At 44.0% G+C, this 27071-nt stretch overlaps 1 pseudogene; it reads left to right on the top strand.

The window, feature by feature from the left end:
• The window catches only part of LOC117978762 (POTE ankyrin domain family member I-like), a 53234-nt pseudogene extending 34371 nt beyond the window's left edge, over window positions 1-18863 (top strand).
• The last annotated feature ends 8208 nt before the right edge of the window (window positions 18864-27071 follow it).

Genomic DNA, 27071 nt, shown 5'->3' with positions numbered 1-27071 from the left:
TTCTTCTCCCTTTGGCTTAGGTGAATTATTTTTCACATGTTAGAAGCCAGTGATGTGGCGGTAGCTAAACATAGATTAAAAAATTAGTCTTAATTTTAATTATTATTTATTTTTTTAAGTTTAATTTTAATTATTTTCTAATTTTTATTGTCCATACTTGATTACTTAATAATAAAATTATTTTAAAAACATGTGCTCCAAAAGAGGAGACATCACAGAAATACAACAGCAAATTAACCTTCTGTTTTTGCATCTGCAGAAAATGTCTCAAGAACCAGAAATAAATAAGGGTGGTGATAGAAAGGTATACTTTTATATTCAAATGTTTGTGTTGAATTAGAGTTTTACATTATATTGTTTAACAAAGTGTAGTAAGTGTAGGCATACATGATCTTATCATGTAAGTAGCATAAATCATCAGTGAAAAATTTAATACTTAACTCAGAATTCTATACATTGAATTTTAAAGAGATGCAAACCCTAGAGATATTCTTTCATTATTATGGAATAGTCCCGAATGGTGCCGTAAAATGCCAAGTAATGCCACTTTAGGAGCTTTGGATCAATAATTTTATCTTTCTTGGTTTTAGTCTGATTATCAATAGAAAATGTGGCTAAAGTAGATAATTTTTTATTCTGTGTATTTTCCAGCTAGAAAATTTTATGGCTATCAAATGTGAAATCTGGGGAACAACTCATTTTCTGGAATTCCATGATTGTACCTCAGCAGTTTCACTCTGCTCCTTATATTGTGGGAAACTTTGGTTCCCATGTTTCAGTGAGCACCTTCGTGTTTTTGATATCCTAGGAACCTAATGAAAAAAGATGCTCAAAGGCAGTGGGGGAGAAGAATATCTTAGCGCAGAAAAGGGCAAACTTCCTTTCTATTCCTGAAGCCCCACAGTGTGTCATCCTCTAAAATGACTGTTTAATGTAAAATCTAGGTGGTAAAGAGGGATGAAGACACATTTTGCATCTTTGTCTTTTTATTTGTGTTCCCACCAGTCAAATGGGGGTAAATACATATATAAGATTCTGAAGAGTGATTGAGAATAAAAGCACAAAATAAAGGAGGGCCCTTTTTGAATTTTGGAAAATTCTGTTTTACTCATTGAAACAGAAATGAAGCAAACTTTACAAAAATTTCTGTGATATATTAGTGATATGATAAGTACATCTTAAAATTATATGGTAATAGTTCTGTGTATATAATCGAATTTAAGAGTGAAATGTTTTTAATGACTAAAATAATGATAAACTGGTCAAGTGATAAAATCAATTAAAAATATGCTTTCTATTCAATAAAGGGATAACTATCCTTAGTATCAAACTTTCATTCAAGGTTGAAGAAGAAATGAAGAAGCACGGAAGTACTCATATGGGATTCCCAGAAAACCTGACTAACGGTGCCACTGCTGGCAATGGTGATGATGGAGTAATTACACCAAGGAAAAGCAGAACACCTGAAAGCCAGCAATTTCCTGACACTGAGAATGAACAGTATCACAGGTAAGTCTGTGGCAACATTGAACAGGAGATAACTATATGCTGTCAATCTAATTCATGATGAACAAGTGTTATACTTTTACTAGGATATTCAACCTTGCCTGTTAATCAGAAAAATGAAAATCAGTAAACAATGAGTTACCATTTTTTTCCAGTCATTAATTTATTTGAAAAGTAGCCAGTATTGGCAAATGTGAGGGAAAAGGCATTTTCTTTTCTTTTCAGTGAACTTTTATTTTAGCTTTAGGGTACATGTGCAGGTTTATTATATAGGTAAACTGTATCATGGAGGTTTGGGGTACAGATTATTTCATCAGCCACATAATAAGCAAAATACTCGAAAGGTAGTTTTTTGGTCGTCTCCCTCCTGCCACGCTCCACCCTCAAGTAGGCCCCAGTGTCTGTTATTCTCCTCTTTGTGTCCATGAGTTCTCACGTTTAGTTCCCACTAATGAGTAAGAATATGTGGCATTTGATTTTCTGTTCCTGCATTAGTTTGCTTAGGATAATGGCCTCCAGCTCCATCTGCGTTGCTGCAAGGGAAATGGTTTCACTGAAGAAGACATTTCATTCACTGTTGGTAAATACATTTTGAACATTAATTTAGTAGCATATTCACACTCACACGGATATATAACAGAGTAAGGGTGTATAATACATGTAAAGGATATTTGTGTAGATATGCTACATACATACTTACATATAAGGACATTTATTACAGCATTATTATATTAAAAATTTGGAGCTAGTCTACTTCCTTATCAATAGGAAATAGCTCAATTTCCATACCCCCAAAATAATGTATTATGCAACCATTTTTGAAAAGTGAGGTTAGATCTAGGGTATACTGATTATTTCACAGATGAAATGTATTTAGAGCACTTAGTTTGATGACACATCTTAAGAGTTCTTGTTAAAATTCTTGTAATATCTGCTGTGTTGGAAATGGAAGCTACATGCTACATTGACACTGTAACTTGTTAGCAACAAGATTGCTGATTATTAAATTTTTGTTGTCAGTGCCTGAGTGCTGAAATATTGGACCCTCAGTCTGAATATTGCCAAGGGATTGTACATGGGGATCTATATTTAATATAAACATTTCAGTGTATTGGGTAAAACTTTTATTAAAATACATGAAAGATCTTTGATCTACTAAACCAAGAGTTGGCCAGCTTTTTCTGCAAAGAACCAATTAGTAAATATTTTAGGCTTTGTGGACTGCATATATTTATTTTCTTGAGACAGGGTCTGGCTCTGTTTCCCAGGCTGGAGTGCAGTTGTATGATCATGGTTGTGTGATCACTGCAGCCTCGACTTTCTGGGCTCTAGTGATCCTCCCACCTCAGCCTCTCTACTAGCTGGGACCACAGGTGTGCAACATCACACCCAGCTAATTGACACTATGGACTGTAAAGTGAATAAGCATGGCTGTGTTCCAGGATACTTGACTTACAAAAACAGTCAGTGGGCCGGATTTGGCCCACAGATGCTTATTTGCTGACCCTTGTGCTAAAAGGAAGGTGCTGCTAATGCATTGACTCTTATATGTAAAAGTGTCCTGCATGGGTGACATTAACTTTCCTTTGAGAAAAGGATATATTTGAGTATTCACCTCACCATAATTTTTCCACAGTGACTTCATATAATTTTAAAAACTTCATTTATAAAATAAGATTATTTTCTGCATTTCTCTCACTTTATTCCTGTTAATAGAACTCAGTATTTTACTGTGATCAATTACTTTGTGTATTTGATGAGTGTCAACTGTCCTAGAATTGGCTGATTTTTATCAAGCAAGAAATATTCTTGTTGAGACCTTTAGTATTTCTTGGTCTTTATGCATAAGCATGAACAAAATGATAATCAGCTTATGTAAACTAGAAATGTTCAAGGGGCATTTAATGCCACATGTATATAATTTTTATAACCTTTGAAATATATAATTGTTACATAGCATTTGAAACCTCCACCTGTAATGTAAAATTTGGAAACTATTTCTTGTCTATCACTTTTCCATGACTGTGGACGAAAATTACATCATTCTCAGTCATGAGTGTTAAGTATGTTGTCCTTTAAGTAACTGTCTACACTAACGAACTCAAATTGTCTTTCCATTCACTCTTGATCTCAATGCCAGTAAGTCTTCAATTTCAGGATTCCTCCAGAGTTGTTTTTCTCGAGGTTATCTCTACTTTTTTCTGTAAATAAATCTATGCATTTTTTCTTACACCTCATTTTATTTAATCTGTCAGCAATATTTGAGCCAATGGAGGGCATTTTCTCCCTAACGGCGTCTTCACTTGGCTTTCAGGACCTCACTCCCTCAGGCTTTTACTCCTGCCTTTCTAGTCCATTCATCATGATCTGTTTTGCTTGCTCCTCCTCATCTTTCTCCTTTTGGACATTGTTGTTTCTCATGGCTCAGTCCTCAATCTTCTTTCTCATGACTTTTTTTTTTTTTAAGATGAAGTCTGGCTTTGTCCCCTAGGCTGGTGTTCATTGGCACGATCTTGGCTCATTGCAACCTCTGCCTCCTGGCTTCCAGCGCTTCTCCTGCCTCAGCCTCCTGACTCGCTGGGATTACAGGTGTGTGACACCATACCTGGCTAATTTTTGTATTTTTAGTAGTGACAGGGTTTCCCCATGTTGGCCAGGCTGGTCTCAAACTCCTGATGTCAGGTGATCTGCCCGCCTTGGCCTCACGAAGCGTTGCGATTACAGGCCTGAGCCACACTGCCTGGCCCTTCATGACTTTTTCTACTGTATATATGCTAGTGATTTCCAAATGCATGTCTCCAACTCAGATCTCACTCCTTAATTCCAGATCTCTGTATCAGCCTGGCTACTTGACAGGCCTAGCGTATCAGACGTAGCTACCTAATAAATAGTTATTTGATTAGCTGTTGGGTATCACACACTTGTCAGATCCAAAATTGGGCTACTGATGGCCTTCCTGAAATCTACACCTCATGTAGTCTTTCCTACTTTGGTTAATGGCAACTCTTCCAGGTGCTCTGCCAAAAACCTCGGTGTCATTCTAGACTCATCTTTCTCTCTCTCTTGACACTTCACATCTAATCTCTCAGTAAATCTCGTCTGGTCTACCTGAAGAATATGTCCAGAAGCCAGTCATATCTTGTACATCTGAGCCACCATCATCTGCCATCTAGATGAGTGTCATAGACTGGGAATTGATGGTCCTGGTTTTTAAAAACTTCCCCTTTCATCAATTCTTAACTCAGTGGATGTATTTAAAACATAAGTCAAATTGTGTCATTCCCCTGCCCCAGCCCTTCTGATTGCCTCCCATTTCACGCTGAGTATGTGTCAGAGTTCTTCCTAATAACTAAAAGGCAGTCAACCATCTGGCATGTTATCTCTCCTGCTTAAACTTCTGTTTCTTATCTCTTTTGCTCTGTTTCAGCCACACTGAACTTCTTGCTATTCCTTACCTATCTCTAGTGCTTAAAAACTCCAGTCACACCTCTGCACTTAGCAGTTCCCTGTGTCTGGAATGCTTTTTCCCCAGATATTCTTCTAGCTTACTGTTGCCATTACTTCAGTTTTTTACTTAAAATCCCCTTTCTAAGAAGAAGAAAAAGGGTAAAAAGAAACACGTTAAGGAATAACCACTTTCGGAGGAAGAACCACGTACCAGCACAATTCCTAGTCCAGAGAAAAATGAAGAAAAAGAAAAAGAGATAACGAGGACTAACAGAAAGGAATTACAATTGTATCACCAGGACGCATCAGGCTTAAGATTCAATTGGGAGCATACCAGGGATTCTCTCTAACGTAATTGAGGGAAGGTTCAATGAAACAGTGATTTATCATCTCTAACTTCAAACCTATTTGTGTCTTGACATCAACTCTGTTAACATCATCATTTTTTAGAGTCTTTGATGTACAAATAAAAGTTTCTTTGTATTAAAGAAAAATCCTCTTTCTCATCAGGGACTTTTCTGGCCATCCCAACTTTCCCACGACCCTTCCCATCAAACAGGTAAACATTTCATTTTCCTGCTTTAGTTTTTCTCCTCTAATGTACTGTATATTTTGCCTTATCTGTCTGTTGTTATTGTGTGTTTATCTCACTCTCATGAATAGGGTTTTTATTGTTCATTACCATATCCTTACTTCTTAGAAAAAGGCCTAGCCTATCAGACATAGCTACCTAATAAATAAGTATTAAATGAATGAATGGAGTTTATCCTGGCTATATTGTTTGATTGATTCTCACTTAAAAAATGTTTGACAGGGTTCATTTTAACAATTTTGCCTGGTAATTATATGTATTTTTAAAATTCTTTTGGCTTTTTATAATCTACATTCTTTATATTAATATTTTTTCACTTAGGGAGAAAAGTCCAATATTGTGGTTATTCACTATTCTTTTACTGGTAATCATGATAATTGCAATTATGGTAAAATGAGTCAGATGAATTGCAAACTTTACTGGTATTTTATTTATTTAGAGACAGAGTCTCGCTCTGTCACCCAGGCTGCAGTGCAGTGGCGTGACCTCGGCTCACTGCAACCTCCGCCTCCTGGGTTCAAGTGATTCTCCTGCCTCAGCCACCTGAGGAGATGGGATTACAGGCACGTGCCATGATGCCAGGCTAATTTTCGTATTTTTAGTAGAGACGGGGTTTCACCCTGTTGGTCAGGCTGGTCTCGAACTCCTGACCTCAGGCAATCCACCCGCCTTATCCTCACAAAGTGCTGGGTGGATTACAGGCGTAAACCACCATGTCTGGCCACTAGTATTTTATTTAAAAAAATATTAGGGTGGTAAATGTAATGGACTCACAAATTCTTTCCAAGGGATTATAGACCTTTGGTATTTGAAATAAAAAGACAGTTGGAATCTTTTGCTTCGGATAGTAAGACTATACTGGTCAGGCACTGTCTATTCTGATGGAGCAGCTGTTGCTGCTTGGCTGTCTTTCAGAAGCAAGCTGCTCACATTGATATTGGTTGGTGAGCAAGGCCAGTGGTCATTGATCGATTGACTAGATTTTGAACTGGCTCTGGGTGGCTTCTTGTTACCATGGCTACAGGTCAATTCTTTCCTAAGTTTGAGTCAACTTTAAACAGAAATTTTCTGTTCAAAAGTTGCCTTCCATTAACTATGTTCAAAATGAAACTTTTTAATATTTCAGAATTGTGGATTTAAAGTTTTGGTTTTGATGACTTGGTTAATAACAGCTCTCACGAAGATTTTTTTTTGATACATCGTCTTAACCAGAAGAGTTCTCTGTATAATTTATTTCTTAAAAATAATTGTTTTGTGTTTGTTTTTAGTATTTTTAGAAGCTTTTGCTCAAGTCCTAACATAATCTCCAGTAGGAGATTTTAGTCTGTCAGTTCATGTATGTATATGATAGTCATATTGTCTATTTAAATTCCTTTTTATGTTCACTTTTTTCTCTGTACAATAATAGTGATGTTGTTATACATTTTTATCTCATTAAAAAGTAGTTACAATATTCTGCTGGCAAATCTAGCTTTTTCTATATTTTGACTGAATAGGTTAAAAGTGAAGAAAATTTATCATATCATTCTATTTTCAAACAAAACCATAACTAATAAAAATTATTATTTTGAATTATAAATAATGACATTTAGATATTTTAAAAATAAGGATACCCCCCCCCCCCCGAATAGTTTGGCTTTGTGTTTCTATGCAAATCTCATGTCAAATTGTAATTCCCAGGTGTTGAGGAAAGACCAACTGGGAGGTGATTGGCTCATGGGGTCGGTTTCCTCCATGCTGTTCTTGTGATAGTGAGTGAGTTCTCACAAGAGCTGACGGTTTCATAAGGGGCTCTTTCCCCTTCCATTCTCTCTCTCCTGCCGCCTTATGAAGAAGGTTCCTGGTTCCCCTTCACCTTCTACCATGGTTGTTAAGTTTCCTGAGGCCTCCCCAGCCATGCATAACTGTGAATCAATTAATCCTCTTTCCTTTATGAATTATCCAGTCTCAGGTATGTATGTGTATGAATTACCCAGTCTCGGGTATGTACATATGTATATGTGTGAGTATATATACACACATACATATATGTGATACATATATGTGATGTGAGATATATATATTTGTATATATCTCCATTTTCTTTATTCCACTCATCAGTTGATGGACACTGGCTGATTCCATATCTTTGCATATTGTGAATTGTGCTGCAGTAAACATATGTGTGCGGGTGTCTTTTTGAGAGTACGATTTCTTTTATTTTGTGTAGCTATCCGGAAATGAGAATGCTGGATAAAATGGTAGGATCTTCTTTTAGTTCTTTGAGAACTCTCCATACTGTTGTCCATAGATTTGTATGAATTTGCATTCCCACCAGCAGTGTATCACTGTTCTCCTTTCACCACATCCACACCAACATCTGTTGTTTTTTGTTTTCTAATAGTGGCCATTCTGGCTGCAGCGAGGTGATATCTCACTGTCGTTTTATTGTGCATTTTCCTGATGATTCGAGATATTTCGCATGTTTTTATATGCTTGTTTACCGTTTGTTTGTACATCTTCTTTTGAGAAATGACTATTCATGTAATTTGGCCACATTCTAATAGAAATATTTGTGTTTTTCTTGTTGATTTGTTTGAGTTTCTTGTAGGTTATAGATATTAGTCCTTTGTTAGATTCATAATTTTCAAATTTTCTTCCCATTGTATAGGTTGTTGGTTTACTCTGATGATTATTTCTTTTGCTGTGCTGAAGCTTTTTAGTTTAATTAGGTCTTATTTATTTTCATTTTTGTTGCATTTGCTTTAAGGTCTTCATCATAAATTCTTTGCCTAGGCCAATGTTTTCAGGTCTTAGGTTTAGGCCTTTCATCCATCTTGAATTAATTTTTGTATATGTTGAGAGATAGAGATCCAGTTTCATTCTTCCACATGTGGCTCTCTTTTTTTCCCAGCACTATTTATTGAATAACCTGTACTTCCTCCAGTGTATGTTTTTGTATGCTTGCTCAGAGATCACTTGGTTGTAGCGGCTTTATTCCTGAGTTGTCTGTTCTGTTCCGTTGATCTATGTATCTGTTTTTATACCAGTACCACGCTGTTTCTGTTACTGTGGCCTTAGAGTATAATTTGAAGTCAGGTAATGTGATGCCAACGTATTTGTTCCTTTTGCTTGGTACGTCTCTTGCTATTCAGGCTCTTTTGTGGTCCTACATGAATGTCAGCATTTTAAAATAATTCTGTGAAGAACGACATTGGTACTTTGGTAGGAATTGTATCGAATATGTAGACTGCTTCGGGCACTATGGTCATTTTCACTATATCAGTTCTTTCAGTCCATGAACATAGGATGTATTTTCATTTGTTTGTGTCATCTGTTATTTTCTTTGGTGGTGTTTTCCAGTTATCTTTATATAGATCACTCACCTTTTTCATTGAGTATATTCCTAGGTATTTCACACTTTTTTGCAGCCACTGTAAAAGGGATTGGATTGTTGATATGAACTCTCAGCTTGGTCGTAGTTGGTGTGTAGTGGTGCTACTGATTGGTATTCATTCATTTTGTAACCTCTGAGACTTTACTGAATTCATTTATCAAATCTAGGAGTGTTTTGTAGGAGTCTTCAGGGTTTTCTAGGTATAAGGTAATATCATTGGTGAAGAGATAGTTTGACTTCCTCTTTTCCAATTTGGATGCCCTTTATTTCTCTTGCCCAATTGCTTTGCCTAGGACTTCCCAGTTTTATTCTTAATATGCATGAAATGAAAGTAAAATGGAAAGTGCTTAACGATGAGTTTATTTCACATCTCTCTCTCATACACAGATAAAATTATTTCAAAGTCCTATGTTAAAAACATAATATTAGACCCTGTCTTGTTCTAAAAGGAATTTCTAAGTTGTTTATAAAATACATAGGAATCAAGAATGTAAGTGGAAAATGTTTCCAAAAAATAAACATAAAAAGTATGAGTTATAGGCCATAGACCAGTACCAGTCCCTGGCCTGTTAGGACCTGGGCCACACAGCAGGAAGTTAGAGGCAGGTGAGCAAGCAAAGCTTCATCTGTTTGCAGCCACTCTCTGTCGCTCACATTACCACCCGAGCTGCTCCTCCTGTCAGATCAGCGGTGGCATTAGATCGTCCTAAGAGTGTGACCTGAACCCTGTTGTAAGTTGCTCATGCAGGGGATATAGGTTGTTCACTCCTTATGTGAATCAAATGCCTTTATGATCTGTCACCATCTCCCATCACCCCCAGATGGGACCATCTAGTCGCAGGAAAGCAAGCTTAGGGCTCCCACTGATTCTACATTTTGGTGAGTTATATAATTATTTCATTATATATTAATAATAATAGAAATAAAGTGCACAATGAATGTGATGTACTTGAATCATCCTGGAACCATCCCAAACCTCAGGTTCCTGGAAAAATTATCTTCCGCAAAACCAGTCCCTGGTGCCAGCATGGTTGGGGATACTCGGTTAACAGATGTGAGACCCCTTTGCCTTGTCTTGGAATAATGTGCAGATATACATTGTGTGAATGACATCTGATGGCGCCATCTTGCCCTGTAGATCATTTTGGGGACACCACCAGTATTTCATGAAAATTAAATTTTTTTCATGTGATGAACAAAATGATACTCAGAAGCAACTTTCTGAAGAACAGAACACTGGAATATTACAAGACGAGATTCTGATTCATGAAGAAAAGCAGATAGAAGTGGCTGAAAATGAATTCTGAGGTATTTAGTTATTTTCAAATGTTTTTATATGTGTATATATTTTTTAAAAACTATGTATTTTGGATATACAAAGGATTTTTAAGTCATATATATGTGTGTATATATTCTATATATCCTTTGTCATGTATGCATATCTGTACATATAGGATAAAGCCATGTTCTTAATTCAACTCCATTTGTCTGCAACAGTCGAGCAGTGACCTTCACAATGGCCTCAATCCAAAGGAGAAGCATTTGATATTTTTCATAAGAATTGATGATCTTTCCATATCAAAAATAAGTTTTGCTACTAAAAACAAATTTTCTAGTTTTTGGACATTAGTTTTTTTTAAAAATGTTAATAGAGAAGTCAATTGATTGTTTTCACTGATAGGAAAGTAGGAAATGTATAGTTGGGTCAGAGGCCACATTGTGGATGTCATCATCCTTACTTTTGTGGAGAGGAACACTTTGCTCCAAGTAATTTCTCATTTCAATGTAAAGAGGTTTGAAAACAATGACATGCCATGATACACATTTAGTGATAATTTATTGATAAGTATTTTGTTCCTAGAGAAATATTTGAGTATATTTCCCCTATTTCACAGTTCCTCTTTTATAAAGAGGAAATAAAAGTTATCACAATGGCAAATAATCTCATGATTTCTAAGAAAATCTCTATAAGTTGTATCTTACTTACCATTCATATTTTGAAACAAAAGGCTTCTTTTGTATTTATATATTTACACCACAGAAGTAACTGTGGTTTTGTGGAGGATCACTAGAAGTAGCATCAGCAGACCTGGGGAAAATCCTGCATCTTGTATATATTTTTTGACTTCTCCTTTTAAGAATCACGATCTTAAATGAGTTCAGTATTGTTTGTAGGAGTGCAGTGCTTAGATACAGATGTGTACAGTGTAGAAGGGTACAGTGCTTAGATTTAAGTTATAAATAAATATAATTCTTATAACTGAGTATAAAAATATTAGAAATGTAGAATATCGGTAAAACGTTCTTCAGTAAAAGAAACTTAAAGAACTTTGAGAAATTGCTTCTGTCCAAATATATGCATAGCTAAGGCTCTTAGGATGGTGTGGTTGATAGATATCAGAGTATAAACCTAATCTTAAAAATATAGTCAAATGTATTAATCTTATATTTTATGCCTCTGGGTTTTTTGTAACTCAGAGAAAGGCTTTTTTAATTCTGAGATTCTTAAAAATCCTCTAGTGATTTATTTTTCATAGTCTTTAAATAAAGATTTAAACTTTTAGGAATTCAGGAGCAGATTCCTAAAAGTTTAAATCTTTATTTAAAGACTATGAAAAATAAATCACTAGAGGAATTTACACTCTGTTAGGTTTGAAGTTTTGTCCAGTTTTTTCCAGTTAAATATCCACTATGGGGATTCTTTCATTATACAAATACAGATGTTATTTTTTAATTTCAGAAGAAATCATGATATATCAATCTATTGAGTGCTAACTAAAAGTTCCCTTTGTTTACTTAGCTTTCTCTTAGTTATAAGAAAGAAAAAGACCTCTTGCATGAAAATAGTACGTTGCAGGAAGAAATTGTCATGCTAAGACTGAAACTAGACATAACGAAACATCAGAGCCAGGTAAGAGAAAAGAAATATTTGGAGGAAATTGAAAGTGTGGGAAAAAAGAATGATAATCTTTTAAAGGGTCTACAATTGAATGAGCTCACCATGGATGATGATACCGCCGTGCCCGTCATTGACAACGGCTCTGGCATGTGCAAGGCCAGCTTTGCAGGTGACGATGCCCCCCGGGCTGTCTTCCCTTCCATCGTGGGGTGCCCCAGGCACCAGAGCATGATGGGGGGCATGCGTCAGATGGAGTCCTATGTGGGCAATGAGGCCCAGAGCAAGAGAGGCATCCTGACCCTGAAGTACCCCACGGAGCACGGCATCATCACCAACTGGGACGACATGGAGAAGATCTGGCACCACACCTTCTACAACGAGCTGCGTGTGGCTCCCGAGGAGCACCCCATCCTGCTGACCGAGGCACCCCTGAACCCCAAGGCCAACCATGAGAAGATGACTCAGATCATGTTTGAGACCTTCAACACCCCAGCCATGTATGTGGCCATCCAAGCCATGCTGTCCTTGTACACCTCTGGCCGTACTACTGGCATTGTGATGGACTCTGGTGACGGGGTCACCCACACTGTGCCCATCTATGAGGGGAATGCCCTCCCCCATGCCACCCTGCGCCTAGACCTGGCTGGCCGGGAGCTGACTGACTACCTCATGAAGATCCTCACCGAGCGTGGCTATAAGTTCATCACCATGGCCGAGAGGGAAATCGTGCGTGACATCAAAGAGAAGCTGTGCTGTGTTGCCCTGGACTTCGAGCAGGAGATGGCCACAGCGGCCTCCAGCTCCTCCCTAGAGAAGAGCTACGAGCTGCCCGACGGCCAGGTCATCACCATTAGCAACGAGCGGTTCCGCTGCCCCGAGGTGCTCTTCCAGCCTTGCTTCCTGGGCATGGAATCCTGTGGCATCCACGAAACTACCTTCAACTCTATCATGAAGTCTGATGTGGACATCCACAAAGACCTGTACACCAACACAGTGCTGTCTGGTGGCACCACCATGTACCCTGGCATTGCTTACAGGATGCAGAAGGAGATCGCTGCCCTGGCGCCTAGCACGATGAAGATCAAGATTGTTGCTCCTCCCAAGCGCAAGTACTCCGTGTGGGTCAGTGGCTCCATCCTGGCCTCGCTGTCCACCTTCCAGCAGATGTGGATCAGCAAGCAGGAGTACGATGACTCAGGCCCCTCCATTGTCCACCGCAAATGCTTCTAGGTGGACTCTGACTTAGTTGCATTACACCCTTTCTTGACAAAACCAAACTTCGCAGAAAACAACATGAGATTGGCATGGCTTTAATTGTTTTCTTATTTCATTTTTTGTTTTGTTTTTTATTGGCTTGACTCAGGATTTAAAAACTGGAATGGTGAAGGCGAGAGCAGTTGGTTGGAGTGAGCTTCCCCCAAAGTTCTAAAATGTGGCTGAGGACTTTGATCGTACATTGTTTTTCTTTTCAATAGTCATTCCAAATATTGTGAGATGCATTGTTTCAGGAAGCCCCTTGCCCTGCTAAAAGCCACCCCACTTCTCTCTAAGGAGAATGGCCCAGTCCTCTCCCTAATTCAGACAGGGGAGGTGATGGCATTGCTTTCATGCAAATTACGTAATGCAAAATTTTTTGAATCTTTGCCTAAATACTTTTTAATTTTGTTTTATTTAGAATGATCAACCTTCGCGGCCCCCCTTTTTTGTACCCTAACTTGGGGTGTATGAAGGCTTTTGGTCTCCCTGAGAGTGGCTGGAGGCAGCCAGGGCTTACCTGTACTCTGACTTAAGGAGAGTTGGAAAAAAGTGCACACCTTAAAAAAAATTCAATGAGGAAGCATTAACAAAAACAGTACTTCTGTACAGTGGACAGCTTGGCATGTTGACAACTGAGAATAAAATGCTCAGTTCTGAACTGGACAATGTAAGACACAACGACAAAACACTGGAAATGGAAATTCAATTACGTCATTGTAGACTGGCTACTGCTCTACATGATTGTGACCAAAGTCAGCTGAAAGAGACTTCTTTCCAGAGAACAAGACATGAACAGGTTTATTTACAGAAGACAATGAGTTCTCATTTGTCTAACCTAAAAGATTACAGATTCTTTCTCAACAAGTCTAATGTAGACAGTAAAATCAACAGGCTCAAAATTAAGTTCCATGAAACAAGATAAAACTCTGAGAGAAAAGATGGGGCAGGCCGCCGTCTTTCCCGTTCGGGCAACTTAGTCATTCCAGCCTGAGGGCTTTGGAGAGTACAAACCGACTAGGGAAAGAAGAGATCCCACAGCACAGCATAGCTGCTTTGCCAAATCATGGCCAGACTGCTTCTGTAAGCAGGCCCCTGATCCTGTTCCACCTCACTGGACAGGACCTCCCAACTGGGGCCTCCAGCTACCCCCACCAGCATCCCTTGGCCAATGGAAATTTGAAATGTTCCTGGGACAGAGCTCCTGGAGAGAGGGGCAGGCCACCACCTTTGCTGTTTGGGTGACTAGCCGTTCTGGCCTGCAGGCTTTGGAGAGCCCAAGCTGACAAGGGGTAGAAGAGGTGCCTCAGCACAGCACAGCCACGCTACGAAAACATGGCCAGACTCTTGTTTAAGTGAGTCCCCTACCACATTTCTAGTCAGTGGGTGAAGTCTTTCAACCAGGGTCTCTGGCTACCTTGACTGCTGTTCTCTGGCCGACAGAGGTCTCGGCCTCCCTGAGTCAGAGCTCCCAGGGGGAGGACCAGATTTTCATCTTTGCTGTTTGGGTGACCCAGCCATTTCAGCCTTAGGGCTTCAGAGTGTCTGAGGTAGCCAGGGGCTGAAGTGAACCCCCAGCACAGCACAGCTGCTCTATAAAAACGTGGCCAGACTTTTTCTTTATTCAAGTCCCTGTTCTTATTCCTCCTGACTAGGTAAGACTTCTCAACTTGCCTCCAGCCACATCTTATTGGTGTGTTCAGATTGGCAACAGGTTCGTACCTCAGTGGTACAGAGCTTCCAGAGGAAGGGGTAGGCTATCATCTTCCCTGGAAAATACGAGTCAATTAGGGACTTGAGGGGACCCCCAGCATACCACAGCAGCCCTTCAGAAAAGTGGCCGGACTCTGTACTTGATGGGCAGATCCTCCTGGCCTGGGTCTCTAGCCAGCCCACCACTGGAGCTATCAAGCCAGTAGCAACTCAGCAGTTCCTTGGACAGAGCTTCCAGGAGCAAATGAAATCCTTCCTGCCACTGCCTTTGCAGTGAACTGCCCTTGCTATCCTCAGAAGATATATCAAGGGAGCAAAGACCCTAAGTGCCATATCAACACCTCCAATAAGCTGAAGTTGACCCGAAGAACAAGCCAATCCATCTCCCACAGGTACCACACACACTCCACTACTCATCACCTGACAGGGAACCCTGGCTTGGGCCCACAGCACAGACCCTCCATCCTGGGCTGATTACACTAAGTGATTGCTAACTCACATGTCTCTGGGATGGAGCACCCAGGAGACAAGCAAAGTGGTGGAGCAGCAAGTCAGGTGATGTGGAGCCCAGAGGGCAGGGACAGCTATCTCTCTAGGCTCCACTTGCCCTTGTGAGACACTTTATCCCAGCACTTTAGGAATGCTGAGGTCAGACCAGCCACATCTCATGTGCAAGATTGCCCAGCAGACATCAGGTCTGAGAGTTCCCCTTTTAAAAAAGGGGACTTGCTTAAAAAAGAAGTCTAGCCACGATTGTGTAGTGCAGCTGTGCTGTGCTGGAGATTCACTTTTGGGAGAATGCTCCTCTGAGATCTGATCTCTGGAGGCTGGGCAGTCTTGCACATGAGATGGGGCTGGTCTGATCTCAGCACTCCTTAGTCTGCTTGCCTCTCCCAGGGCCCCAGCCTGGCCACACCTGCTTACAGGGCATTCTCAGATGCCCATACCATAGTTTCTGTGCTAGTGGACCGTACCATATCAGTGGAGAGCTGCAGCAAGGTGGCCCCTACGGCCACGCACCAGCCTGCACATTACCTCTCCATACTGCAGCCCTTTATATGGAAACTTCCTACATCACTTTGCTGTGTGTGTTTACACAGGTGGATTTTGCTTTACTTGCACTGACAGCACACGGGAGTGCAGCACACACCCCAACCCACATCAACTGCCATTAAAGAAAAGAAATTTCAGCCCATAATTTCATGTCCAGCAAAATTAGGCATCATAAGTGAAGGAGAAATAAGACCCTTTTCAGACAAGCAAATGCTGAGGGAATTCAATATCACCAGATCTACCTTACAAGAGCTCCTGAAATAAGCACTAAATATGGAAAGAAAAAACCATCACCAGCCACTACAAAAACGCAGTGAAGTACGCAGTCCAGTGATGCTAAAAACCAACCGCATACGTTAAGTCTGCAAAATAACCAGCTGACAGCATGACGACAGGATAAAATCCACACATACCATTACTAACCTTAAATGTAAATGGGCTAAATGCTCCCATTGAAAGACACGGGGCAAGCTGGATAAAGAACCAAGACCCACTGGAGTATGCTGTCTTCAAGAAACCCATCTCACATGCAGTGGCATACATAGGCTCAAAATAAAGGAATGGAGAAAAATATTTCAAGCAAATGGAAAACAGAAAAAAGCAGGTGTTGCACTCCTACTTTCTGACAAAACAGACTATACGAATAAAGATAAAAAAAGAGAAGGACATTACAAAGGTGGTCCTGACCTTTGATAAATCTCATTGCTTGATACCAACCTGGGCTGTTTTAATTGCCCAAACCAATAGGATAATTTGCTGAGGTTGTGGAGCTTCTCCCCTGCAGAGAATCCCTGATCTCCCAAAATTTGGTTGAGATGTAAGGTTGATTTTGCTGTACAACTCCTTTTCTGAAGTTTTACTCATTTCCAACAAGGAAGGCAAGTTTTCCTGCTTCCATGACGATGGAGAGCAGGCATCTCCTTTCCTGAGTTTCATCTTGCTTCTGACAGGGAAGGTGAGTGTAAGTTTTTTCCAGCTTCTAAGATGGCAGAGAACAATCACCAGCCTGAGCCTTATTTCCAGGTAAGTAGCTGAATTAGAGTTTTGTCTTAAAATTTTTCCTTAATGATTAAAATTTAAGATTACCCACCAGCTGCTTTTAATTTCTCCTTACCATTAGAACACTCAGTAATCATATGAATTGTGTATTTGTTTGTTTTGCTTAACTCTTTCTGTTTGTTTATGTTTGGGGTTTTATTGTTGTTGTTTCACTTTTCTCCCATCTCTTCCTGACTTGGTCAAATCCAAAGGAATGTTCCAAATTGTGGGGAGCAAGGCATCTGAAATGGCTAAAACTCCTGTGGCTGCAAAAAAAAAAAAAAAAAAAAAAACACACACACACACACAAAAAGAAAAACAAAAACAAAAAACACAAAAAAGCCAAAAAAAAAAAACCCAAAAAAACAAAAAAAGGCAAAAAAAAAAAAAAAAAACCAACAACAACAAAAAAACCCCAGAAAACAACAACAACAAAAAGCAGAAAATCCAGTTGGAAATTTTTTAAAACTTTTTTTTTTTATATAAGTGGTCTCATCTACATAACAAGGCCATCTTTTGCTAGCAAAGGCCAAACTGAAGGAGTAATGGTGGCGAGCCAATGTTAAGATTCTGCCCTGTTCACTACAGAAACCTGAGTTTGGTTCCTAAGTCTAGTTCTTTCTGTTTGATATTTGTGTTGCTTTTAAAATATCAGCAGTTTGTCCCAGCTATGATGTGGTAGTAAGAGACTCAAAACGATTTTCTTTACAAGTTCTATGATTAAAAGCTTAAGAAAATTTGTTTTTTTAAAATTATACTTTAAGTTCTGGGGTACATGTGCAGAACATACAGGTTTGTTACGTAGGTATAACATACACATGCCATGGTGGCTTGCTGCATCCATCAACCCATGATCTGCATTAGGTGTTTCTCCTAATGCCATCCCTCTCCTAGCCCCCCACGCTGACAGGCCCTGGTGTGTGATATTCCCCTTCCTGTGTCCATGTGTTCTCATTTTTCAACTCCCACTTATGAGTGAGAACATGTGTTTCTGTTCTTGTGTTAGTTTGCTGAGAATGATGGTTTCCAGCTTCATCCATCTCCCTGCAAAGGACATGAACTCATCCTTTTTTATAGCTTCATAGTATTCCATAGTGTATATATACGACATTATCCAGTCTGTCACTGATGGGCATTTGGGTTGGTTCTAAATCTTTGCTGTTGTGAACTGTGCCACAGTAAACATACGTGTGCATGTGTCTTTATATTAGAATGATTTATTATTTTTTCAGTATATACCCAGTAATGGGATTGCTGGGTCAAATGTATTTCTAGTTGCAGATCCTTGAGGAATCATCACACTGTCTTCCACAATGGTTGAAATAATTTATACTCCCAGCAAGAGTGTAAAAGCATTCTTATTTCTCCACGTCCTCTCCAGCATGTGTTGTTTCCTGATCTTTTAATGATGGCCATTCTAAGTGGTGTGAGATTGTATCTCATTGTGGTTTTGATTTCCATTTCTCTAATGACCAGTGATGATGTGATTTGCTTCACGTGTTCTTTGGCTGCATAAATGTCTTCTTTGGGAAGTGTCTGTTCATATCATTTGCCCGCTTTTTCATGGGGTTGTTTATTTTCTTTTAAATTTGTTTAAGTGCTTTGTAGATTCTGCATATTAGCCCTTTGTCAGATGGATAGATTGCAAAAATTTTCTCCCATTCTGTGTGTTGCCTGTTCACTCTGATGATAGTTTCTTTTGCTCTGCAGACACTCTTTAGCTTAATTAGATCCCATTTGTCAATTTTGGCTTTTGTTGCCATTGCTTTTGGTGTTCTAGTGATGAGGTCTCTGCCCATGCCTGTGTCCTGAATGGTATTGCCTAACACAAGGCCATTTCTGTGCCTGAATGCCATACCACCCAAAGTCATTTATAGATTCAGTGCTATCCCCATCAAGATACCACTGACTTTTTTCAAAAAATTAGAAAAACTACCTTACATTTCATATGGAATCAAAAAAGAGTCCGCATAGCCAAGACAATCCTAAGCAAAAAGAACAAAGCTGGAGGCATCACAGTACCTGACTTCAAACTACTCTACAAGGCCACAGTAACGTAAACAGCATGGTACTGGTACAAAACCAAGTATATAGACCAATGGAACAGAACAGAGGCCTCAGAAATGACACCACACTTGTAAAACCACAAGATCTTTGCCAAAACTGACAAAAGTAAGCACTGGGGAAAGGATTCCCCATTTTATAAATGGTGTTAGAAAAACTGGCTAGCCATATGCAGAAAACCGAAACTGGGCCACTTCCTTACACTTTATATACAAAAATTAACTTAAGAAGGATAAAAGAGTTAAATGTAAGACCTAAAAGCAAAAAACCTAGAAGAAAACATAGGCCACCAACCTCAGGGGAAATATACTTGTAGTGAAATGCATGGTACAAACGTGCATTCCCTGCTTCCTTGAGTGGGTGAGGTTGGTGGCTGGTCCATCTGCTCCAAGCGTACCCTTACAGAGGTGGCTGGTTGCTCTTTGAGGCAGCTTGGCCTTGCCTGGCATGCACAAGCTTCAGTGCAACAACTGTGCTATAAATGGAGCCACAAAGGGGAAATGAGCAGCAGGCTTAGGACCAGGGTGTACGCTGCCTTTGGGGCTCCAGTCCGTGCCTCAGGGATGGTATGGCACTGCGAGCTTCTTGGTTGCCAAGAGGCAGACCACAGGCCATTTTGAGAAGGACTTCATGTTCAACTGCAGAAAGCAGCCAGGATTACCATCTAGGGTACTTGTCCTTTTGTGGCCCTGGCCAGACTTAGAAATTGGGCCAATGCAGGAGAAGCTCACTCAGAGCTGTGTGGCAGTAGCTCGGGCGTGTGCGTGCCAGGCAAGGGCAAGCTGGCTCAAAAAGCAACAAGCCACCTACTCGAGGGTGGACCTGCAGCAGGTAGACCAACCACAAACCTCAGTTAACCAGGGAAGTACATGGCCTGGTTCCCACAGCCCGAGTGGCTGCCACGTGATGGCTGATAGAGCAGAGGACTTCAGAAAAGCAGATGGCCCTTTGGTCCTACCTTTAGGGTAGAAGAACTGATGTGCCATTTGCGGGAGCGAGTGAGGTTGGTGGCTGGTGAACCGGTGCCTGGCACACCCTGGCAGAGTTGACTGGTTGCTCATTGAGCCAGCTTGGCCTTGCTCGGCCTGCACAAGCCTCAGTGCAACAACTGTGCTACGAATGGAGCCACAGAGAGGAAACAAGCAGCAGGATCAGGAGCAGGGTGTACGCTGCCTTTCGGGCTCCAGTCCATGCCTCAGGGGTCATATGGCACTACGGGCTTCTTGGTTGCCAAGAGGCAGACCACAGGCCGTCTTGAGGAGGACTTTACATTCAAGTGCAGAAAGCAGCCAAGACTACCGTCCAGGGCACTCGGCCTTCTGTGGCCCTGGCCAGACCGAGAATTTGTGCCAAGGCAGGAGAAGCTCACTCAGAGCAGCGTGCCAGTAGCTGGGGCCTATGCATGCTAGGCAAGGCCAAGCTGGCTCAAAGAGCAACCAGCCACCTGTGCAAGGGTGCGCCTAGAGCAGGCGGAGCATCCACCACCTCACCCACTGAAGGAAGTGGGGATGGCCAGCTTCCCACAGCTTGATTGGCTGCCACCTAATTGCTGATGGAACAGAGGCCTTAGGAAAAGCAGATGGCACTGCGGCCCTACCTTTAGGGTAGAAGAAGTGATGCACATGTCTGGCTGCTAGTTGGTGATTGATGCACCTGCTCAAGGCACACCCTTGCAGAGGTGGCTGGTTGCTCTTTGAGGCAGCTTGGCCTTGGCCGGCATGCCCAAGCTTCAGTGCAACAACTGTGCTACAAATGGAGCCATATAAAAATGTGCAGCAGGCTCAGGAGCAGGGTGTGCACTGCCTTTGGGGCTCCAGTCCATGCCTCAGGCGTCATATGGCACTGCGGGCTTCTTCGTTGCCAAGAGGCAGACCACAGGCTGTCTAGAGGAGGACTTTATGTTCAAGTGTAGATAGCAGCCAGGATTGCCACCCAGGGCACTCGGTCTTCTGTGGCCCTGTCCAGACTTAGAATTTGTTCCAAGGCAGGACAAACTCACTTGGACCAGCGTGTTAGTACCTGGGGCCTGTGCATGGCAGGCAAGGCCAAGCTGGCTCAAAGAGCAACCAGCCACCTGTGCAAGGGTGCGCCTGGACCAGTTGGACCAGCCACCAAGCTCACCCACACAAGGAAGCAGGGATGGCGAGATTACAACAGCCTGAGTGGCTACCACCTGATGGCTGATGGAGCAGAGGCCTGAGGTAAATCAGATGGCACGTTTAACTCTTTAATGGATCTTAAGTTAATTTTTCTATAAAGCACATGGCACCAGTCCATGCCTCAGAGTTCGTACGGCACTGCGGACCACAGCAGGCCGAGTCCCGTGGGTGGCAATCCTGCCTGCTCTCTGCATTTGAACATAAAGTCCTCCTCAAGACGGCCTGTGTTCTGCCTCTTGGCACTACATTTAGGGTAGAGGAAAGGATGTACCATGTCTGGCAGGGAGTGAGGTTGGTGGCTGGTCCGCCTGCTCCTGGCCCAGCCTAGCAGAGGTGGCTGGTTGCTCTTTGAGCCGGCCTGGCTTTGCCTGGCATGCGCACAGCTCAGTGCAACTATTCTGCTACAAATGTAGCCACAGAGAGGAAATGAGCAGCAGGCTCAGGAGCAGGTTGTGCATTGCCTTTGGGGATGTAGTCCATGCCTCAGGGGTCGTATAGCACTGCGGGCTTCTTGGTTGCCTAGAGGCAGACCATAGGCCATCTTGAGGAGGACTTTATGTTCAAGTGCAGAAAGCAGCCAGGATTACCATCCAGGGGGGCCTTCTGTAGCCCTGGCCAGACCTTGCAGAGGTGGCTGGTTGCTCTTTGAGCGAGCTCGGCCTCCCTGGCATGCACAGGCCCCAGGTACTAACACGCTGCTCTGAGTGAGCTTGTCCTGCCTTGGCTGCCACCTAACTGCAGATGGAGCAGTGGCCTTAGGAAAAGCTGATGGCGCTGTAGCCCACCTTTAGGGTAGAAGAAGTGATGTACCATCTCCGGCCGCTAGTTGGTGACTGTTGCACCTGCTCCTGGCATACTCTTGCAGAGGTGGGTGGTTACTCTTTGAGCCAGCTTGGCCTTGGCCGGCATGACCAAGCTTCAGTGCAACAACTGTGCTACAAATGGAGCCATATAGAAATGAGCAGCAGGCTCAGGAGCAGGGTGTGCACTGCCTTTGGGGCTCCAGTTCATGCCTCGGGTCGTATGGTACTGCAGGCTTCTTGGTTGCCAAGAGGCAGACCACAGGCCTTCTTGATGAGGACTTTACGTTCAAGTGCAGAAAGCAGCCAAAATTACCATCCATGGGACTGAGGCTTCTGTGGTCCTGGCGAGACTTAAAATTTATGCCAAGCCAGGACAAGCTCACTCGGAGCAGCGTGTCAGTAGCTGGGGCCTATGCATGCCAGGCAAGGCCAAGCTGGCTCAAAGAGCAACCAGCCACCTCTGCAAGGGTGCGCCTAGTGCGGGCGGAGCATCCAGCACCTCACCCGCTCGAGGAAGTGGGGATGGCCAGATTCCCACAGCCTGAGTGTCTGCCACCTTATTGCTGATGGAGCAGAGGCCTTAAGAAAAGCAGATGGCACTGTGGCCCTACCTTTAGGGTGGAAGAAGTGATGTACATGTCGGGACGCTAATTGGTGACTGGTACACCGGCTCCTGCCACAGCCTTGCAGAGGTGGCTGGTTGCTCTTTGAGCCAGCTTGTCCCTGCCCGGCATGCACAAGTTTCAGTGCAACAACTTTGCCACAAATGGAGCCATATAGAGGAAACAAGAAGCAGGTTCGGGAGAAGGGTGTACCCTGCCTTTGGGGCTCCAGTCCATGCCTCAGGTATCACATGGCACTGCGGGCTTCTTGGTTGCCAAGAGGCAGACCACAGGCCATCTTGGGGAGGACTTTATATTCAAGTGCAGAAAGCAGCCAGGATTACCATCCAGGGGGACCTTCTATAGCCCTGGCCAGACCTTGCAGAGGTGTCTGGTTGCTCTTTGAGCCAGCTTGGCCTCCCTGGCATGCACAGGCCCCAGGTACTAACACACTGCTCCGAGTGTGCTTGTCCTGCCTTGGCTGCCACCTAATTCCTGATGGAGCAGAGGCCTTAGGAAAAGCAGATGGCACTGTGGCCCACCTTTAGGGTAGAAGTGATGTACCATGTCTGGCCGTTAGTTGGTGACTGGTGTACCTGCTCCTGGCACACTCTTGCAGAGGTTGCTGGTTGCTCTTTGAGCCAGCTTGACCTTGCCCAGCATGCACAAGCTTCAGTGCAACAACTGTGCTACAAATGGAGCCACAGAGAGGAAACAAGCAGCAGGCTCAGGAACCAGGTGTGTGCTGCCTTTGGGGCTCCAGTCCATGCCTCAGGGGTCGTATGGCACTGCAGGCTTCTTGGTTGCCAAGAGGCAGACCACAGGCCGTCTTGATGAGGACTTTACGTTCAAGTACAGAAAGCAGCCAGGATTACCATCCAGGGGACTCGGCCTTCTGTGGCCCTGGCCAGACATAGAATTTGTGCCAAGGCAGGACAAGCTCACTCGGAGCAGTGTGTCAGTCGCTGGGGCCTATGCATGCCAGGCAAGGCCAAGCTGGCTCAAAGAGCTACCAGCCACCTCTGCAAGGGTGCGCCTAGAGCAGGCAAAGCATCCAGCACCTCAGCCACACAAGGAAGTGGGGATGGCCAGCTTCCCACAGCTTGATTGGCTGCCACCTAATTGCTGATGGAACAGAGGCCTTAGGAAAAGCAGATGGCGCTGTGACCCTACCTTTAGGGTAGAAGAAGTGATGTACATATCCAGCTGGTAGTTGGTAGCTCATGCCCCTGCTCCTGGCACACCCTTGCAGAGGTGACTGGTTGCTTTTTGAGTCAGCTTGGCCTTGGCTGGCATGCCCAAGCTTCAGTGCAACAACTGTGCTACAAATGGAGCCATATAGAAACGAGCAGCAGGCTCAGGAGCAGGGTGTGCACTGCCTTTGGGGCTCCAGTCCATGCCTCAGGCATCATATGTCACTGCAGGCTTCTTGGTTGCCACTAGGCAGATCACAAGCCATCTTGTGGAGGACTTTACGTTCAGGTGTAGAAAGCAGCCAGGATTGCCACCCAGGGCACTCGGCCTTCTGTGGCCCTGGCCAGACTTAGAATTTGTGCCAAGGCAGGACAAACTCACTCTGAGCAGCGTGTTATTACCTGAAGCCTGCGCATTCCAGGGAAGCCCAAGCTGGCTCAAAGAGCCACCAGCCACCTGTGCAAGCGTGGGCCTGGAACAGTTGGACCAGCCACCAAGCTCACCTACTCAAGGAAGCAGGGATGGCCAGGTTGCAACAGCCTGAGTGGCTGCCACCTGATAGCTGATGGAGCAGAGGCCTGAGGCAAATCAGATGGCACGTTTAACTCTTTAATGGATCTTAAGTTAATTTTTCTATAAAGCACATGGCACCAGTCCATGCCTCAGAGCTCGTATGGCACTGCGGAGAACAGAAGGCCGAGTTGCCAGGGTGGCAATGCTGGCTGCTTTCTGCACTTGAACATAAAGTCCTCCTCAAGACGGCCTATGGTCTGCCTCTCGGCCCTACCTTTAGAGTAGAAGAATGGATGTACCATGTCCGGCAGCAAGTGAGGTTGGTGACTGGTCCACCTTCTCCTGGCCCAGCCTTGCAGAGGTGGCTGGTTGCTCTTTGAGCCAGCTTGGCCTTGCCCAGCATGCGCAAAGCTCAGTGAAACTACTCTGCTACAAATGTAGCCACAGAGAGGAAATGAGCAGCAGGCTCAGGATCAGGTTGTGCATTGCCTTTGGGTCTCTAGTCCATGCCTCAGGGGTCGTGTAGCACTGCGGGCTTCCTGGTTGCCTAGAGGCAGACCACAGGCCATCTTGAGGAGGACTTTATGTTCAAGTGCAGAAAGCAGCCAGGATTACCATCCAGGGGGGCCTTCTGTAGCCCTGGCCAGACCTTGCAGAGGTGGCTGGTTGCTCTTTGAGCGAGCTCGGCCTCCCTGGCATGCACAGGCCCCAGGTACTAACACACTGCTCCGAGTGTGCTTGTCCTGCCTTGGCTGCCTCCTAATTCCTGATGGAGCAGAGGCCTTAGGAAAAGCAGATGGCACTGTGGCCCACCTTTAGGGTAGAAGTGATGTACCATGTCTGGCCGTTAGTTGGTGACTGGTGCACCTGCTCCTGGCACACTCTTGCAGAGGTTGCTGGTTGCTCTTTGAGCCAGCTTGACCTTGCCCAGCATGCACAAGCTTCAGTGCAACAACTGTGCTACAAATGGAGCCACAGAGAGGAAGCAAGCAGCAGGCTCAGGAACCAGGTGTGTGCTGCCTTTGGGGCTCCAGTCCATGCCTCAGGGGTCGTATGGCACTGCAGGCTTCTTGGTTGCCAAGAGGCAGACCACAGGCCTTCTTGATGAGGACTTTACGTTCAAGTGCAGAAAGCAGCCAAAATTACCATCCATGGGACTGAGGCTTCTGTGGCCCTGGCGAGACTTAAAATTTGTGCCAAGGCAGGACAAGCTTACTCGGAGCAGCGTGTCAGTAGCTGGGGCCTATGCATGCCAGGCAAGGCCAAGCTGGTTCAAAGAGTAACCAGCCACCTCTGCAAGGGTGCGCCTAGTGCAGGCGGAGCATCCAGCACCTCACCCGCTCGAGGAAGTGGGGATGGCCAGGTTCCCAGAGCCTGAGTGTCTGCCACCTTATTGCTGATGGAGCAGAGGCCTTAAGAAAAGCAGATGGCACTGTGGCCCTACCTTTAGGGTGGAAGAAGTGATGTACATGTCGGGACTCTAATTGGTGACTGGTACACCGGCTCCTGCCACAGCCTTGCAGAGGTGGCTGGTTGCTCTTTGAGCCAGCTTGTCCTTGCCCGGCATGCACAAGTTTCAGTGCAACAACTTTGCCACAAATGGAGCCATATAGAGGAAACAAGAAGCAGGTTCAGGAGAAGGGTGTACCCTGCCTTTGGGGCTCCAGTCCATGCCTCAGGTATCACATGGCACTGCGGGCTTCTTGGTTGCCAAGAGGCAGACCACAGGCCATCTTGGGGAGGACTTTATATTCAAGTGCAGAAAGCAGCCAGGATTACCATCCAGGGGGACCTTCTATAGCCCTGGCCAGACCTTGCAGAGGTGTCTGGTTGCTCTTTGAGCCAGCTTGGCCTCCCTGGCATGCACAGGCCCCAGGTACTAACACACTGCTCCGAGTGTGCTTGTCCTGCCTTGGCTGCCACCTAATTCCTGATGGAGCAGAGGCCTCAGGAAAAGCAGATGGCACTGTGGCCCACCTTTAGGGTAGAAGTGATGTACCATGTCTGGCCATTAGTTGGTGACTGGTGCACCTGCTCCTGGCACACCCTTGCAGAGGTGGCTGGTTGCTCTTTGAGCCAGCTTGGCCTTGCCCAGCATGCACAAGCTTCAGTGCAACAACTGTGCTACAAATGGAGCCACAGAGAGGAAACAAGCAGCAGGTTCAGGAGCAGGGTACGCGCTGCCTTCGGCTCTCCAATCCATGCCTTAGGGCTCCTATGCCACTGCACGATTCTTGGTTGCCAAGAGGCCGACCGCAGGCCGTCTTGAGAAGGACTTTATGTTACACTGCAGAAAGCAGCCAGGATCACCATCCAGGGGACTTGGTCTTCTGTGGCCCTGGCCAGATTTTTAATTTGTGCCAAGGCAGGACAAGCTCACTCAGAGCAGCGTGTTAGTACCTCAACTCTGTGCATGCCAGACAAGTCCAAACTGGCTCAATGAGCAACCAGCCACCTCTTCAGGGGTGCGTCTGGAGGAGGGGGACCAGCCACCAACCTTACCCAGTCAAGGAAGTGGATGGCCATGTTCCCACAGCCTGAGTCGCTGCCACCTGATGGCTGATGGAGCAAAGGCCTTAGGAAAAGCAGATGGACCTTGGCCCTACCTTTTATTTAGAAGAACTGATGTTCCATGTCCTGCAGCGAGTGAGGTTGGTGGCTGTGCCCCCAGCTCCTGGCACACCCTCGCAGAGGTGACTGGTTGCTCTTTGAGCCCTCTTAGCCTTGCCCAGCATGCACAAGCCTCAGTGCACCTACTGTGCTACAAATGGAGCCATATAGGGGAAATGAGCAACCATCTCAGGAGCAAGGTGTATGCTGCCTTTGGGGGCTCCAGTCCTTGCCTCAAGGGTCTTATG

This window comes from Pan paniscus, chromosome 15 (assembly GCF_029289425.2).
Source record: "Pan paniscus chromosome 15, NHGRI_mPanPan1-v2.0_pri, whole genome shotgun sequence".
Classification (NCBI taxonomy): domain Eukaryota; kingdom Metazoa; phylum Chordata; class Mammalia; order Primates; family Hominidae; genus Pan; species Pan paniscus.
This window is presented reverse-complemented; position numbering and strand designations above follow the sequence as displayed.